At 39.5% G+C, this 18,673-nt stretch overlaps 1 protein-coding gene across 1 annotated transcript in view; it reads left to right on the top strand.

Annotated features, from left to right (window-relative positions):
• The first annotated feature begins 522 nt into the window (after positions 1-522).
• LOC143211224 (uncharacterized) overlaps positions 523-18,673 on the top strand; it is a 392,388-nt gene continuing 374,237 nt past the window's right edge. Inside the window, exon 1 of the mRNA XM_076428690.1 lies at positions 523-1,362. The gene's annotated coding sequence lies outside the window, so the exon portion shown is untranslated. The remainder of the gene's footprint in view (positions 1,363-18,673) is intronic.

The following is an 18,673-nucleotide window of genomic DNA, read 5'->3' as shown; positions in this document are numbered from 1 at the left end:
AATAAATTTATTTATTGCCCAACACTGGTATTGCAGAATTTTTGTAACACCTAGAACAGAGTAAGAAAATTCTCTAAGAATAAGGTTGCAGAGGGAGGGTGAATTTCCTAATTTACGCAGTACTTTCGCTGTTATGCATGCCTTTATAGCGGAATCCAACAACCATCCCACTCTAGCTCGATGACGACAACGAACCTTCGAACCCCATAAATCTCGAACCTGCAATAAAATCGTTCTGTTACTCCGTCCACGGTTTCATAAGAACAAACAGAAACAATTTTTCAAAAGCACCCCAGGTAGTCTACGCTGGCGGTATACGGTCGCCGTACGCAATCACGGCCCATCCGCCAATCAAATCAAATGGCCGGGCGACCATTCAGCGATCGTGGGCTCCCGATCGAGCACGGGGATTCGCCGAAGGTTTTCGCATGTTCAGTGTGACAGAGATCGGGAACCGCTCTCTCTGATAAGAGAATGCGCGCCGCGTGGGAAGCTGGGAAGAGGGGCTGATGCGGTCCAAGCCGGCGCCCTCGCTCCACAAGTTCCTTCAGTAGACGCGCGTTGTTACATTCGGCTGGACCCCAGCTCGAGTCCTCTCCGCGAGTTGGTCTTCGTCTTATCCGAACCCTCAATCGACAACGGACCCACAATTAACCCTATCAACACTGAAACATCATCGGACACCTCATCAAAAAATTATTTTCTCCAAAGAATTACCGAAGAATTTCGATTTTAAAAAAGTTCTTCGAAGTACGAAGCGACTGGATCGTCAAAGTGCACTTCCGGATATCTCGTGGATCTTCGGCTTTACTCGAAAACCACCACCCATCGTCGGACAAAAAGTTCATTCCTGCCACAAAGGACCGATTTTGAAAGAGTACTCGCAAAGTTCAAAGAGTTGCAAGTGACTGGGTCATCGAAGTGCACCTCCGGATATCTTGTGGAATTTGAGAGAGAGAACGTCATCGGGAACGGTTCCAACGCAGTTCGTTTTCGTCGTGACACCATCGTCGTCGGTTTTCGGACTTCGTGTACTTCAGCGGAATTAGAACTTCAATCGATTAACCGAGTGGAGTCGATCCCAGTTCTGCGGGTAGCTTCCCATAGTGTGCAACCGAAGGGTTTGTTCGAAGATGAAGAATTGACAGGAATTGGATCGATGGGGGACGATCGTTGTTGTCGGAGAGCACGTGGCTGAAGGATGCGCGTTACCGCGGAATTCCGAGCGACAGGACCTTTCCCGTGACCGGTGCCAAGACGTTGATAGACTGTGCCAGGAACCCATAAAACAAGAGACGCCATGGAACTGCTACGGGGTTGGGAGAGACAGGCAACCGGCAGCCGGGGAAGTCTGAACTGAAGGTGAGTGTCATAGCTCTTTATATCAGGGATCAAAGATAACAGTTATTCTTCAATTTTCTACGATAAAAATCGTTAATAAGTAGTTGATTATTATTGAAATTTATGATAGTCTACACAAAATATAAAGAAAACAATTCGAGGAACAAAATGATTAAAAAGTATCGATTTTTATACTTTTTGGTTACAAATAACAGTTATTAGTGTCCAAAAAATTTGATGAGCTTTTTCGATTGCTCAGAGCAGTTATCGATGAGAGAAGCTGATTTGTCGATCGCTCATAACAGTTATCGATGATAGAAGTTGATTTCGGTCGCTCATGACAGTTATCGATGAGAGAAATTTACTTCGATCGCTCATGAAGTTATCGATGTGATCAAATTTCTTTTTACTTGTTCATAATAATTACTGATGAGAAAATTAATTTTGGTTGCTTATTTAATTATTGAGTTGTCTACTGTTTTTCGGATGGAGCAAGCCTGTGAAATTCATTGAGAAGGTTTGGTACAACAAGACGAATCAACAGACCATAAAAACAACACAAAATCTGTTTTTGTTTGTCACATTAAATTTTGATTGTAGCAATTAATTTTACGGATAAAAAATTTATGAAATAATTGATTGTCTACCATTTGAAAGTTGTACTATTTAATAATAACCATTACAAGTTTCCTTCATGAATAATTGTTATGAACGATCGATATGAACTTCTCTCATTGATAACTGTTATGAGCGATCGAAATGAATTTCTCTCAACGATAACATTTACCAACAAGAGAACAAATTTTCGGTTACTTATAATCCTTATTTGTAACCAATAAGATTTTAGTCGATGAAATACTTCTTATCCTATGACTTTTTTCTTTTTGGTAATAACTAGACTGCGGATTTTTATGCAAAATAAAAATTGTCTGCATCAATTGCAAGAGATAGAAACCAAATAATAGGATGTTAATACATTAAGATCCGCTGTCTAGTTATAACAGTTATGGTCTCTGCTTTCTATAGCTATATGTAACATTTTTAAAGTGTATTCGTTTGTTTTGTCTGTGTGACACAGATATATTCTTGAATCACATGTCATTATAGTTGCGTATTTCACATATTCGGTCTCACCACAAATTATTACAACTAAAACACTGCAATTAAAAACCTTTTTATGATCGTATGAAAATTATTTCACCGATCCAGAACATAAGTACTACGTTCAGAAAGTTCAGAACTTTCAAAAATCATGATATTCGCTGTTCCAAGTCAAATGACTGTTCCTCTTACATTTTTGTGTTTCCACGAGAGCGAGAAAGATAACCGTGCGCGTTTAGTCTATGTCTGAAAGGTTACAATGCGTAACAGAAAAAGAGAGTGCATTGTTAGGGAGTTTCTGTTCCCGACAATGGACTTTGAAAATTTTTATTTTTCACAAAGACCCGCAGTGTCTAGTCGTAACCCTTCAGGCCTGTCCTGCGGCCGCTTTTACGAGGCTGTAATCCTGCAGAGGGATCGTTCTCTTGGAACTTGAATATTCCCACTTCCGAAAGTTCGAATCGGGGTAATTGGACTGGAGAGTTCTTCTTTCGCGGTTAGGCGTTCCTGTCTCGGAATCTATTAATAACCTTGAAACGCTGCCGAGAAATCCAGAAAGGTTCTCGACGGTCTCGGAACTTTCGCCAGGAACCCTCGATAAAAATGGCGTAAAAGTTTCGAAAGTGTCTAGAGGGGCTGATCTTGAAAGCCCGATGAATCTTGAGGGCCTTCCAACAGACGAAAATGCTTAATCTTTCCGCAAACTTTCCAATGCCTGTTGTCTTTCTTTGACGGACCCGTTTGCTGACGTCACGGACGCTTTTCGTTAATTAGTACCTCGATATCGGATCACTGATCGCTCGACTGCGGATTTTATGGTTCGCGAACGATGCTGTCGGGGGAATAATTTTTGTGAAGTACTTTGAAGTTCGTTGTCTACTTCGTCTTCTGCTTTGGGGAAATAGTTTTAATGCTCTTAATTTGCTGGGAGTTCTGCTGGCCAGTGACCTGTTAACTCTGCATTCTATAGAACTCACCGACTGATACCGAATTTTATTTTTGATACTCGGTTCAATTTCTTTGAACATTTGTTACTACTTTTGATGGAAGAAATAAATCAGAATGTAAATGAAAACTGAAACAACGTCTTGACAAATTTAATTTTTACCAGCAGTTTTTATTTTGTATAAAGATTAAAATAGCACAAGAGTGGAATAACGTCTTGATACATTTATAGCATCAATTATTAAAGGGAGGAAAACCTGTTTCTTTGAAGTGTTGCAATTAGTTTTGCAATTAGTTGTAATTATTTCGTATTATATTCGCAGTCTAAAGATTAAATTCATTACAGTGTTTCAAGCTCCAGCTTTAGAAGCCTCGAGCTTTCAATTAGTTTGATAAGAAACAGGAACATGAAGTTATGCAAGGTTTGTATAATGGTGCAATCTATTCGAATGAAACAGTGTTTCAGCCATTGATACACAGAAATCAGAAATTACCCAATCCCAGAGCACACAAATGAGAAATTACTCTATTTCGATATCTACGTATACACGGTGACGAGAAATTACACGATCTCCGCGACACTCGATTCTAAGTTATCGAAGTCAATAATGGAGCAATGGTTAAGTAAACCTGGAGTATAGCTCGTGCACTCCCTCGGGCGAGTAACTACACAGAAACGGAATCCAACACCGTTGGTAATTCCCAGATATTTGAGGCTCTCGGGAGTCTCCGAAATTTCGAAAAATTATTACTGATCGAGAGGATTCTGTATAAATACTATCAAAATTAATAAGAATGCTACAACTTCAAAAAGAAAAATACGGGAACATTCACGAGAAGAAAAAAATTCTGGCTCGAATATATTTTATAACTGTGAAAAAGAGCAAAACGTATTTTCACTGAAAGCTGCGTCACGTGAATTTTTTAATACGTTAATCTGTGTTGAAACGTTTTTATTCATATTGCACATGTTCTTGTACTACATTTTTCGAAAACAAATGGAACGATGTATTATTATTAAACTGAATTTTTATATAAAATAAAATCATAATTTCTAAATTTATACTTGAAAAGCATTGAAAGTTATTAAAGGTCCTTCGAGTTTTTTAAAGAGGAATTTTTCGGGTTCACATTTAATATTTCAGAGGTGGATACAATTTTTAAAAAATGTCGGTCCAATCCATGTTGCCAAAATTATAGTTTTTAGACGGTCTCACAAAATGTGGAGTAAAGAGGTAATAGTAAGTAGACTGTTTTCTTGGAACATTAGAACAGAATTGCACCTTATCATTTTATCTCCATTCTTTATCAAACAAGCATTCCAGTTTTACCCAAGCACCCAAAATCGCTTGAGTGGCACTAGCAACTTTGCCCCGTTCGTGCAACTCCAGAAACCCCCAATTAGGTCTCCACTAATTAAACCCGGTGATAACAAAACGAGAACCCAACGTCTCGGAGATTCGGTGAAGTTTTTTTTTGTTCGCCGACCGAAACGGTCTAGAACAAACGCTCCTGGACCATTTGTCGTCCGAAAGATTTCGGTGTTTGCCGGGATAATAGCGTAGATAGTAACTGGACTTGAACTGGGTCGGGATTTTTACGGTCGGACACCGAAGTTCCGGAAGTTTTAAAGCACTGTAGAATCCAGAGGCTGCAGAAGACTTAGCGGAAAGTTAAGCCATCCAAAATTCTATTATCTGAATTTTCCAGTGCCATCTCGCTGTCTAAACAAATGCAGAATTAGTGGATGACGTGACTCTCAGTTCGTGGAACTTTTTAACAAAAGAGGAACAGCATTGTGGCAGTATAACTGTAAATTACAAAAATCTACTATTGTCGTTCTATAACTTTTGGAATTTTAAAGAAACCAACATTTTTTAATCGTGATGCAGATAATTGTTACGTTGCTGATTGTATAATATAATTGTTTATTGTATAACATTAGTAGACTGCAGATCTTTATGCAAGATAAAAATTATGTGTCCGAATTGATTGAAAGAAACTGAAGGTTAATGAAAATGTATTCTCACTTTTAATCGTCTGAAAAAGTTAAAAATAATATAATACCATCCTTAAATTCTTCTGATGATTTTTTAATTTTATATTTAACCTATACATTTTTGTCATAAATGCATAAAATCCGCAGTTGCAGATCTTTATGCAAGATACAAATTGTCCAGATTGATTGAAAGAAACTGAAGGTTAATGGAAACGTATTTTCCCTTTTAAAGGTCTGAAATAATTAAAAATAATATAGTAACATCCTTAAATTCTTCTAATGGTTTTTTAATTTTATATTTAACCTATACATTTTTGTCATAAATGCATAAAATCCGCAGTCTACCGATTAGACATATGTGTCGGTTGCATTGGGAAAATGGTTTATGTAAAATTTGCATAGTAAATACCGTATTTATATCTAAGTAGCACATGCAACGTGTAAGAACAAGCAATTTCTGTACTCGGAGTCAGTTGACCAGTTTGTATCTTGCATCTCTGCTCCCGAACCGTGGGAAGAAATTGTTTTCACCGTGTTTCCCGGTTAATTGAAACATCTGGCCTCTTGTGTGTCGCGCCCTTCCGCTCTCGAAGCTTCAGTTTGAATAAAAACACAACGCGGAATTGGCTATGTACTTCGATCTTGTTTACTGTGCCCGTGCAAAAACACGTCTCGGGGATTGGAACATTGGCGTTTATTATGTCGTATCCGGCTTTTAGAGCGAGCTACTCCTAGAATAGCTAAGTCAAGCTCCGCTTGATGCTGGAATGGGAGCTGTTACGTTCAAATTGTTTCGTGACAAAATATTTGCGCTATGTTCATCAGCGGTTGTTTAATTCAGCGCATCATTTCGCAGTAAGACACTTTGAACAACAGAATTATTACGACAGCTATCGTTTTTGTAACTTTTTGTTCGATCGGGCGAATTGGCTGCGAAATTGCAAAATTCGTGCGGTGTGATTCTTGGCAACGACTGAAAAGTAACAATAACAATGGCGACAGCATTATTTTTCAGTAGAGAAATTGCATTTCTCCATTGTTCGACAGAGAAATAATATCGAAAATGAAGACACTGCGAATTTTCTTCGGCAAAGTTTTCGATGTTGCATTGTCGAGTGTTTTTCCATGATTCCGCGATAAATTTCTCCGTATCGAAAACACGTCAATCATCGTGACAAATGTCGAAAGAATTACAGTTGCAAATTCGAGCGTCGCTTTTTGTCGCGTTCCGCAAATATTTGACGTTAAGGAATAAATTCAATAAAATCGCCGGACAATCGATGAAAGAATTATCGCGCCGCCGGCAAAACTAGTAGATTGTCGACGAGTGAAGAGATAGCCAATTACCGTATAATCACCCGTCTCACCCACGCAGCGCATTTATCGGCAGCAATCGTTTAATGATCGTACCACGTGCGCGTGATTTCCGTGCGACCGTCAAATAAACCGCGAATCGAGATTCATTGCGAACACAAAACACGATTTCGCTTCACTGCGACGTTGAACACAGCTAACGTGACTTTTCTGGATAAATGAACCGCGCGGCAAACGGCTTTCGTCGATTTTGTATCGTAAGATGCCTGTGAGCCAAGCTTTACACACGTATTTCCTGTAGAAAGGTAGAATAATAAGATTTATCAAAACCTTTTTTATCATTATGCATGCATTTACGACTTCAATTTTTTATAAGGTCAGTCGCGAACATTAAAAATATTTGCAGGATTTTCTAAATTACTTTTTTTTAAATCTTGTGTCAATTAACCAACTTTAATTAAAATCGTGGTGTTTGTTTTTGCGTGTATAATGTTGGGAAAGGCGGAAAATATCTGTTGTTAAATTAATTTCGTCATAAAAGTCAATATCAAAAATACAGAATTGAGTCAGTTTTGAAATCCATCTTTTTTTTTGTGTCAATTAACCAACTTTAATTAAAATCGTGATATTTGTTTTTGCGGGTATAATGTTGGGATAGGTCGAAAATATTTGTTGTTGAATTAATTTCTTCATATGAGTCAATATCAAAAATACAGAATTGAGTAAATTTTGAAATCCATCTTCTTGTGTCAATTATCCATCTTTCGTGGTATTTGTTTTTGCGGGTATAATGTTGGGACAGGTCGAAAATATTTCTTGTTCAATTAATTTCTTCATAAGACTCAATATCAAATATACAGAATTGAGTTTTTCAAATCCATCAAGACCCCCCGTTAACCAGTCAAACTTTTTTAATACCACTTGTGTGCACGAGTATAATGTCGGTCCACAAGTGCACTGGCAATCGAAAAATCTGTCCAGCCCATTAGAGTCATAACATTTAGATGGTCGGAAACTAGGTAGACAGTTATGGCGACCAGCAGCGAACCTCAGCTTTCTTTTTTCCGCCCCTCGACGCCTGCTCGGAGGTGTAATACTGGATTTTGCGCCCCAGAGGTACCCGAGCTGTCCACCAGTACCAAGAACTGCGAGAAAACTTGCGCTCGAAGTGGAGCATAGTGTCCACGCTGGGAAAATCATTCCTAAAATAGCGTTGCTGTTGACTGCACGAGTTGGCAAGGGGCGTCTCAATGAAATCACGGACAGTGCTTTAACGGACAAAAATTCCCACCAAAGCCGAGTTTCATAGATACTAGTCTAGTATTCTCTCTATATTTCCGTTGGCAGAGGATCGACATGTTCGACACGCATTTTTCACTTTTTAGAAAAGGTCAAATGCATACACGAAAATCGTCCTTTTATTTTAAAAGTAGTACTTCTCTCACGAATTATTATTCAAAATGTTCAAGATGTTGAAATTACAAGTCTATGTAAAATTAAAAATCATCTTGTATAAGATATAAATCTCTGCATCTTGTTTTATTTTGTATAACCATGTCGCACCCTTGCAAGACAAGTGACACAACTCGATAATGCAGCATTTGAGATAAATCAACTAAAAAAATACTATAAAACTTATACTGAAATAGTGTAAGCTTCTTTTAAATTTCAGGTAAGTATGATAAATTGCGAGATAGAGATGTGATGATTTTCGTGCATGTTGGTGCACTTCATGCATATTTTTCTATGACATAACCTCAAAATTGCCACTTTGGATTTGTATAAAATCGAACACAGTTTATCAACAGAAGAAGAAGTTCTAGTTTGTATTCTCGTTGTTGCGCGCTGCTCAATGATTAAGTACAGATTCATAGGGATACATATTAGTGACCAATTTTGAACGGGGTTGCTGGATACAATAGATATTAACAGCTGACAGTTTTATTGAATACGAATGTAAATATATGTAAGGTATCGCTAATGGAATCCGTAGACGTTTCCAGCTAGATTAGTGTGATCTAGGCAGAATTAACGATCCCGTAGCGGCATATTTATTCGACTGGTGCATTATTCAGTAGTCACGCGGGAGCTCATCAATATCAGATAATGCGGCGAGGGTGTACCGCTTAATCGCAGCCTACACCCAAGATGCTCCGGCAAAGCCATCGTTTCTTCAAAGGTATTACCTGTCCGCCACGTACACGGTACACGCAATAAATACTGTGGCTCTGTTTACGTGCCAGCTGTTCATGATTTATGGAAACACGCCGACAGCCTTCAGCATTTGTCAGACACTCTATAACATGCCAACGGGAAACGCCTAAATACATAATGAATCCCCTAATACGCCGTGTCGTTTACGCGCCCGGAATTTTCTTGCATTTGCATCGCGGAACTGCTCGCTTTAACATATTCACGAATTTAAGCTGCTAATTACGCTCGACGGAATTTCCTTACGGAAACTGCCCCGTAATCAACATTACAATTTGAACGACGGTGCACGATCCCGCGCCAACCGAGTGTTTAGATGAAAAAGTTGCGATCCCGTTCCACCCTCTTCTGGCTAGTACATTTTTAATTAGTGGTTTGTGTGGAATCATTTCTGGAGAGAGAGAGACCGTTCTAAATCGATATTGATCATTTACGGACTCGAGAATCTTGTAAATATTTACTAAACACAAATTTCAATGGAATAGTCCAGCAATGGTCAGACATGCAAATACTTCACGTTAATTCATGTGGAAATGCTTTGTGCTTTACATAAAATTCGTACCGCAAATATTCGCACACATTTGTTGCAACAAATTTATTATAATTCTCATATTATTTCAGTACAACTCTTATACCGCAACACCTGAAACTCTGTCTGCAAGCGTATATAAAGTATTTTCGTATACAGTTAGTAGCAAAACTGATCACACACACTTTAAATCAGAACAACTTTTTTATGAATGGACCAAGCGGCTCGAATTTCTCTGTAAGGCTAGACGAATTAATTTAGTGAATGACGTCTAAATAATATGTTGAAAAATACATTTGGTCGAAATTCTGAAAAACAATATTGAAAATTGATTTTTACAACTTTTTTAGCTGGGCGAATAACGAAAATTTAATAGATGTGTTTGGATAACCTTGTATCAATTATATACGCTCCGAAAATTTCATTGGAATTGGTTAATTGGTTTACGAGGTGTAAACGATCAAAAGTGGTAAAAGTGTGAAAATTTTGAAAAATTGCAATTTTTACCACTTTTGACCGTTTAGAACTCGCAAACCAATTAACCAATTTCAATGAAATTTACGGAGCGTATATAATATAATATATACACGTTGACCAAACACTTTTTACATTTTCGTTATTGGCCCAGCTAAAAAAGTCGTAAAAATCAATTTTGACTATTATTTGTCACAATTCCGACCAAATGCATTTTTCAACATATATTTTTTAGACGTCATTCACTAAACTAATTCTTCTAGCCTTACAGAGAAATTCAAGTCGTTTGGTGCATTCATAAAAAAGTTATTCTGATTTATAATAGTATAATAGAATTGTTATCACTTCGTGCAGGGTCAACGTGGTAACATAAAAAAATGACTGTGTGTTCCTCGAACGTGGTGTAGTAAGTCTGCAATGTTTCGAATCGATAAAGCAAATGGCGTGTCCTAAAAAAATTGCTGAACGTGACCGTTTGTTTATCGCCGAAGTATAAAGTCACCCCCAAACTGCTCGTTTAGTTTCTAACAGAAACTAAATCGATTCTCGAACGGCCGGTGATCAACTCGGCCGATAAATCGTGCGGGTAATCCAAAAACGATTCGCCTTCAAATCCCAAAAACCCCACCCCGAATCCCTTCGGCGGGGCTGTAACCAAGCGCAATATCCATTCACTTAACGCGAATCGTTCAAATAAACGCAACACTGACATGGTCACCGGCGATTCAGTGGATTGTTGCTCGTTGCCGGCTTACTTCGCGAGATTTACGGTTGCAATTTGATAACAGCGTCGCCGGTCATTCGCCGGTCGTTCGGCCGTTTCGTCAGAACGAAAGCGTTCCCGCGCGTAAATTACTCTGACCCTTCACTGTCCAGAAAACAGTTTATTAACTCGTCGGATTTATAAAGTACTATCTTGTATCAGTATTTACATATTACATACACAAGATGAAACAATGTGATCGCATGTTCGACTCGTGTATCTCGATATTTACACTCCGAAGCGGTGCAGTTCGCAATCAAACAGCAATAAAATCGCTCATGAATTTTTATGGGCTTACTGCAAACACGAGATTCATTGAAACACTGCTCGTTTCAATCATGAGAAAAATTGTGTATATATAAATAAAGGCGCTTGTAAAGTTCTATTTATACTTTTGCACGGGGTACGCTTTTCATTAAAACTCCGGAAAAACAGTCATAAAATCGTACATCAATTTTTGTTGCGTGGACGCAAATGGGAGACTCCACTATTCGAAATCATGTTGATTTCAATCGCGAACGGAATTTGTTATACTCGCGAAATATTTCAAACGAACCTGACGAGGCGTGAATTTCGAAAATTCCATTTGAATTTTGAATTCTGAACGGTTACGAAAAAGGGTGCATCAATTTCTGTGGGGTTTTGCAGTCGTGAAAATATTGTATATATTCGTAAAATACTTGAAACAGACATAAGTATGCTTGAAATTATGAGACTCCATTTTCACGTTGTAGCGGCGCACTTAAACTGCGATAAAACCGCAGCAGAAAGACGTACATTAATTTTCATAGGCTCGTTTTAAAAAATAATTTACACTCGTAAAATTCACACGAAAAAAATATATAAAAAACAAACTTTTTAAAAACCACGCTTGTATTAAAATGCACTAAAAAGGAGAAAATAATTGTTTTAGACATCAGTGACTATAAATAAAAGCGTGGAGCGCTAAACTATATTGACGTAATCTTCGTGGGCGCTCCACGCTTTTATTTATAGTCTCTAATGTCTAAAAAAATTATTTTCTCCTTTTTAGTGCATTTTAATATAAGCGTGATTTTTAAAATGTTTTTTTATATATTTTTTTATTTTCTACTTTTTAGTCTTTTTTAAATGGAACGCAAGATATGGAAATACGCGAGATAGAATGAGGGGATGACTCCGAGAGACGACGTCTCTTGATGGAGTCTGAAATTGTCTGAAATGGTACTGAATAAACGGAGAACACCACACTGACTGACCTCCTTCGGTGCGAAATGGGTCAGTGGAGTGGGGATGAGTCGAAGTGGGAACGCGTAGTGGAGTAGGGAGCGCTGGCGCGCGGAGTGGGGATCGCTGAACGCGATGACGTACTACCGAGTGTCGCGCGACGATGTGTGTGACGGTTAATACTAAAATTTTCTTTCCTCCTGAACGCACAGTTCTTTTTTTAAAATTTGTTTTTAAATATTGCATTGTCATCCAGTTCTGAGCTATGTTTAAGTGGGAAGTGGGAAGTGGTTTAAAATTCGATTACCAGATTTGACGCATACAACAACAACAACAAGAACTCGGCAAGCTAATATAAGCGTGATAAAAAAAGGACCGTTCTCGTGTTTCGTTTCGTACTGAATTGCATCTTGTACATTCGAGCATAAAATCACTTCCGAAAAGAAATCTTCCGCGTGCGAAAGTAGTTCAGCCCTCGGAAGTGCTTCAAGGTCGACCGCAGTTCGATTTGTCTTCGCGAAGTTCCAACAGGTTGAGCATCGACAATTTTTCACCGAGGGGTTCAGCGGCCGAGCCGCTTTTGACAGCGTACTTCGGCGATCCCCGGTGACAATTCACCGGCTTCCGGTGTTTAGGATGGACGATCACGGGTACACGGAACGGTGTTATGGCATAACGAGGCCTGTAAATCTATTACCAGGCATCCTGGGAAGCACGTCACCGTTTCCGAGGCATGTTTTATTCAACGACGCTTTAGCAGAGGTGAGCGTACGTCGACGTTCCCGCCTCGACGCGGGTACTTCACGGTCCGACGCCCTTGAAAAACGTACATCTTGCTGGTTTCGATCCCTGGATGACAGGTTTTGCGGGTTCATTGAATCCAACCTGTCCATTCCGGCGGATCGATCAGCCGAAATTGATGGCCGTTACACGGTTACAACGATATTGCAATTTCTGCGGCTCAGCTCGCCCGGAATTTCTACATCGCACTCTCCTCGACGAGAAAATCTGTTTACTCGCGCGACGGCTCGTTTTCCATTTGTGCGCCACGGCGGGATGCAGGTAGCGTAATCTACCGATTTCGATTGGTGGGTGATAAAGGCGGTGAAAATGCTGTTCAATAGTGCCGGAGCGCGATCAGAACGAGCGCGAGTACCATTTTGTTCCGTCCTACGGACAGTTTAGCACTGCGCGTCGAATTGCAGCGTGGAAAAAAAATAGAATTACGGTGGACCGTTATGTCAACACGTTACACCGACGAATATTTTCGTGTAATTTTTAAAAGTCCATGGTTAAAGATTTCTTCAATTATAATTGATAAAAGCGGCAATTTATAATCTATCTATAATTTTTTAATCGACAAAAATAAAATATTGATTATATATTATCATTGATGGACACAATCGGTAATTTTGGGACACCCTTTAGACAATAAAGTAGTTTGCGAAACTTTAAAGTCGTTTTCGAAGAGTCATTAATAGACTGCGGATCTTTATGCAAAATAAAAATGTTTTGCATTGATTGTGGGAAGCAGGAATAATATAAAAAATTATTTCATCCCTTAACGATTTTGTTACATTAAAAGCAACATTACAACATTCTTGAATTTTTTTAATCTCTCACCCAATCATTTTTAATATTTCAACCAATCAATTTTTTTTTATTGAAGCCCTTCAGGCTCTTAAATGGGTCCATTTCGCTTTACAATTTGGTGTTACAATTTTACAGGTTGGTATTACAATGTTACAAGATGTAATTATGATTTAAATAGATAACTTACAATCTTTGAAATATACGAATGGATATAACTGCAAGCCTTGATATTACCCAATCAATTTCTTCGTAAATGCATAAAGATCTTCAGTCTTGTCATTAATCTAATTTAATCATCTGAGTTATTTCTTTAATAGATCACTTTTCGCAATAGATTTAAGAGGAGGTGCACAATAATTTTGAAACACCCTGTACAAAGAAAAATCAGACTCCACTTCCTGGTACCCAAGCGACAGTAAATAATTTCTCAGGTTTATGGGACGAACATGATATATCTTTTTCCATTTGATAGCCGAGGATGTCGTGGAGTCATGCCCTGACCAATGCGGAGTTAATCCCCACTCAGAATCCAATAAGCTCCGTCGATCGTTGAACGAGACCGGATAAAGACGGTCATTAAGAGATTTCGCAAAAGGGGACGGTTTTCGATGGGGTTCCTTCACGAGGGTGTCTGCCATTAATCCGGGGGGGGGGGGCGGCGTGCGTAGCGCGAAAAGAAAGCTGCGTGCGAGGAAGATTCGCCCCAGTCACATAATTCTTGCCGCGCTGTTACTCGCGGGATATTAGATTCCTGACGGAGCGGGTCGAAAGAGAGTGAGAGAGACTGCATCTCGACTCCCGTTCCTATAAAATCCATTACGCCGTCGAATGATTTAACGCCGGCTGTCGGTACTGCGATCGCCTGATAGAAAAACGGGGCTGCCGTCGAATAATTTAGCGGGGCATGTCCACGCGAGGACGGCCGCAAGCAGGATTTACATTTGTTAGTAGAGATTCCGGCGAAACTGTATTCCGTTTTATCCAACGTGACTCCTACGGGACTTGTTTTTTAATGTGACCAGAGAGAGAGACGTGCAGGTTGGCTCTCTGCTCTCCGCGTGATGTTTTCGACCGTTGTTCTATTATTGATTTCTGGTGGCTCATTTCTACGAACACGGCACAAACTGTTCCTCATTCCACGTTTACATCTAGAGTAGCTCTCAATTGAGTAATTTGACGATGGAATCTCTACGATTTCCGGATAACCTGTCGTCAATTTATCCGTACAATTTCGTCTTCAAGGAGTAACGCTTTATTCAACGGGGTAACGCTTCAAAATCTGGCTTACTCGGACACGTCGTTCGTTTCTAGGAAAAGCGACATAAGTCAAAAACAAAGGAAATTTTAGAAGAGTGCCCCAAAAGTCAAATAATCCCAGCAGTTATATATTACGCTACGGTGCCGTGCGTTTTTCAAAATCTGGCTTACTCGGACACATCGTTCGTTCCTAGGAAAAGTAACATAAGTCAAAAACAACGGAAATTTTAGAACAGTGCCCCAAAAGTCAAATAATCCCAGCAGTTATATATTACGCTACGGTGCCGTGCGTTTATCGAATAAATCGCATGTTTTCAGTGACGAGCACGCGACAAAGGGGAACCGTTATCGGAGTAACCATCAATTAAACGTCGCAGGACCGTCCATCGAACGGAAAGCATAATCGTGCATCAAAGTAATGGCTCCGGGCCGTCCATAAAAATACGGTTTCATTGGATGCGAATTGAGTGAACGAAATTTATCTGTTCCCCGCCGGCTTTCCATAATGATATTTCACATTCGGAAGTTTCTCGGGGCGGTCCGCGTCGTCCCGCGCTCTCGGGGATTATCGATAAGAGTAAAGTTCGTGGGAGAAACACACACATTTTTGTTGTTCCGTCGACGACGGGGCGCGGATCTTCGCACGGCATCGCATCTGGAAGCGGTTAGGAGCCGGGAAAAAATTGTATCGCTGTTTTTCCCGCGCAGCCGACAACGTTATCTGCCGAAACATACATTTCCGAGGCTCCCCCGCGACCGGCTTGCGGATAGCCGCGGCGAAACACACCCGATAAATCACGCTGAGTGGTCGTTACGTTCATTAAACACTTACCGTCGAGAACGAGAATATCAAGGTATCCTTCCCCCCGTTGCCTGACAACCGAGAGGACCTAACTAATCACCTATCTCTACGGAACCCTGCTTTTCGGTAATTAGTTTGTCGTGGAAGACAACCGGGTGCGATTGGGAACGAAGGAAACGCCGGGAGACCGTGCGTAATTTTAATTTCGTACTACTGTGATTAATTGACTGCAGGCCTGCGTGCGTTTATAATAGATAAACAGATATATACAGTAAGAAAACTTTTTAAAAACCACGCTTATATTATATAATGCACTAAAAAGGAGAGAATCATTTTTTAGAGATTAGTGACTACAATTAAAAGCGTGGAGCGCTAAACTATATTGAAGTAATCTTCAATATAAAAAAATGATTTTCTCCTTTTTAGTGCATTTTAATATAAGCGTGGTTTTTAAAAAGTTTTTTTATATATTTTTTTAGTCTTTTTTAAATGGAACGCAAGATATAGTAATACTGGTATGAAATAGTAGGATATAGACAGACGACGTCCCTTGATCGAGTTCGAAATTGTCCGAAATGGAACTGAATGAACGGAACACCACAACCACATTCAGCTTCTTCGGTGCGAAGTGGGCCAGTGGAGTGGGAATGAGGCGGAGTGGGAACACGTAGTGTAGTAGGGAGCGCTGGTGCGTGGAGTGGGGATCGCTAAACGCGATGACGTACTACCAAGCGTCGCGCGGCGAGGTGTGACGGTTAATGCAAAAATGCTTTTTCTCCTGGACGCACAGTTCTTTTTAAAAATTTGTTTTTTACTATTGCATTGTTATCCAGTTCTGAGCTATGTTTAAAGTTTCAAGTCTCTAGCCCATCGGGAATTGGTTCGGGGAAATGCGATTACAAGATTTGACGCATACAAAACAACAACTCGACAAGTTAATATAACTGTGGTAAAAAGCTCGTACAATATTTACTTTTGGTTAATTAAAAGCAACGACGTAAATGAAATTTTACCTTGTCTATAAAATTCTACAAAAATTTGCAACGTTCCTGGCAGCAGCACATTAATTTGCAAATTTGTGTCAATAATTACAGGGAGTACATTTTTATCTCACAATTCGATGCGCTAGCATTCGGGCGTTAAGGCGATGGGAATAGGAGAGCTCTATTCCCGGACGCACGCAACGAGAAAAAGAAGGTGAGGAGCAGAACGAAAGGATGAGGAAAAATAAGAACATCTTGAAGCGGTAGAACAAGAATGAGACGAGGATATAAAGAGTTGTGAAACGGTGGAGTGGGCCACTGAGGAGAGAGGAGAGAAGGCAAGGGAAAACGAGGGGAGGGATGTAGGCGGGAGAATAATGGCTGGGAGGGGTGAAGGTGAAGAGCTACTGAGTACCTTACTGTAGAACTGGGAGTGTTAAAACAATCAGAAAGACGTTTTCCTCGTGGAAACACGGGCACGCGGATGAAATAATATTTAAACGGACAAATCGATGATAGATCCGACAAGGTATTTCATTATTAAACACGTTGATCGTCGGGTTAGGTTACTTGGAAGTATGTCGAGTACGAACAGCTTTTCAAAGATTCAGCTTTCATTTACTTTCTTAAATAAATTCTGTTTCATCGCACACCTCTTATATTTTTCGATTCAGTTCAATTAATAAATTAATTTGATATCGACGGTGGCGCAAATAAAATTTAGCCGCGGATGACATATATTCGGTCGAAGTTTATTTATGCTTGCAATGTGGTCAAAGGATTTGCACGTGTCACGATTAGATTATTCCAGAAACATATTTTTTATTTTGCATAATTTGCGTACAGCATATGTTGTGCATAGTGCGTGTTTGTTGCATATTGTGCATATTTTTTGCATATATGCAAAATATATTGGATATATGCATATTTTGCAAAAATAAATTGCTCTACCGCTTGCCGCTCTCTGTATGAACACGGCCTAATAATAATAATATCATTATATTGTTAATAATAATTATTATTTTATCCCAGTATGGTACATATAACATGTGTTATGTGGCCAACTGTGCCAACTCGTGTCTAGATCGCGCTGTGATTGGTCTGTGTTTTTCGCTAATAACTCCTAAACAAAGCCGCGCATAACATTTTTGCAAAGGAAAATATTGCTTCATATGATCTCAGGAACCTCCCATTTCCGGCTGTTGAAGGAATTGCGGGACAGCCTGTATATTCGACCGTTTCATTCGTTACTAATACAATTATTTAGAGCGACCATTTCACATATTTTTTGCATATATTTTACATAAATTATGCATTAAATTTGCATACATTTTGCATATTTTGACATATAAAATTTGCATAAACTTCCGCAGTCTAGTAATTAACAGAAATTTATTGAAAGTTTTTCGATGCATTCGCAGATTAAATTAATTTTATACCTACGGAAGAAGAATTTCATTGAACAGGTGAATCCTCTTAGATAAAAGTTTTTTGTGCACAAACTTCGGCGAGTAATCTATTACATCGACTGGAAACAAAAGTAACAGAGAGACTATTCTCTCAGGAAGAAGTACTTACAAAAGAAGTCTGCAGTACGGTTTCCTCGATTCTACGAAATTCGTGTCAGAGACGAGCAAATGGAATGTTGATCAGAGCGAGACATTTAATCTTGTCTTTTCTCTGTGTACGGTTCCATTGGTCCATGAAGGTAACTTTTCATTCGGAGAGTACTAATTAAGACCCGCGTAACGGTAGAATCGATTACCGTAGATCAGAATGCGCGGCAAATTCACATTCCCTCTTCGGTGAGACGCATACGAGACCGCCCCCTACATTGTGACCGCCAAGAGAAATTCAATTACCGAAAGGACGCCATTGTGCCGCGCTGATTCGCGGAGAAAAAAATTTTCCAGCTGGGTCCCGCAATTGTCGACAATATGTGGGTCGCGCACGGTAGATTACGCGTGCATTATCGGGCGAACTAAACGCTTGGGTCGGGGGCATGCTTTGCGAGCGGCTCGGTACATTTTCGTAGAATTTCTCCTCAATTATGCTTCATACCGTTGATGATTTCTTGTGGCGGGTCTCTCTCGCTGTTCTACATTCCCTTTTCCACTTAAACCTCTGCAACGACTCGCGTTTGCTTGGAAAATCT

The sequence above is a fragment of the Lasioglossum baleicum genome, chromosome 8, assembly GCF_051020765.1.
Source record: "Lasioglossum baleicum chromosome 8, iyLasBale1, whole genome shotgun sequence".
Lineage (NCBI taxonomy): Eukaryota > Metazoa > Arthropoda > Insecta > Hymenoptera > Halictidae > Lasioglossum > Lasioglossum baleicum.
This window is presented reverse-complemented; position numbering and strand designations above follow the sequence as displayed.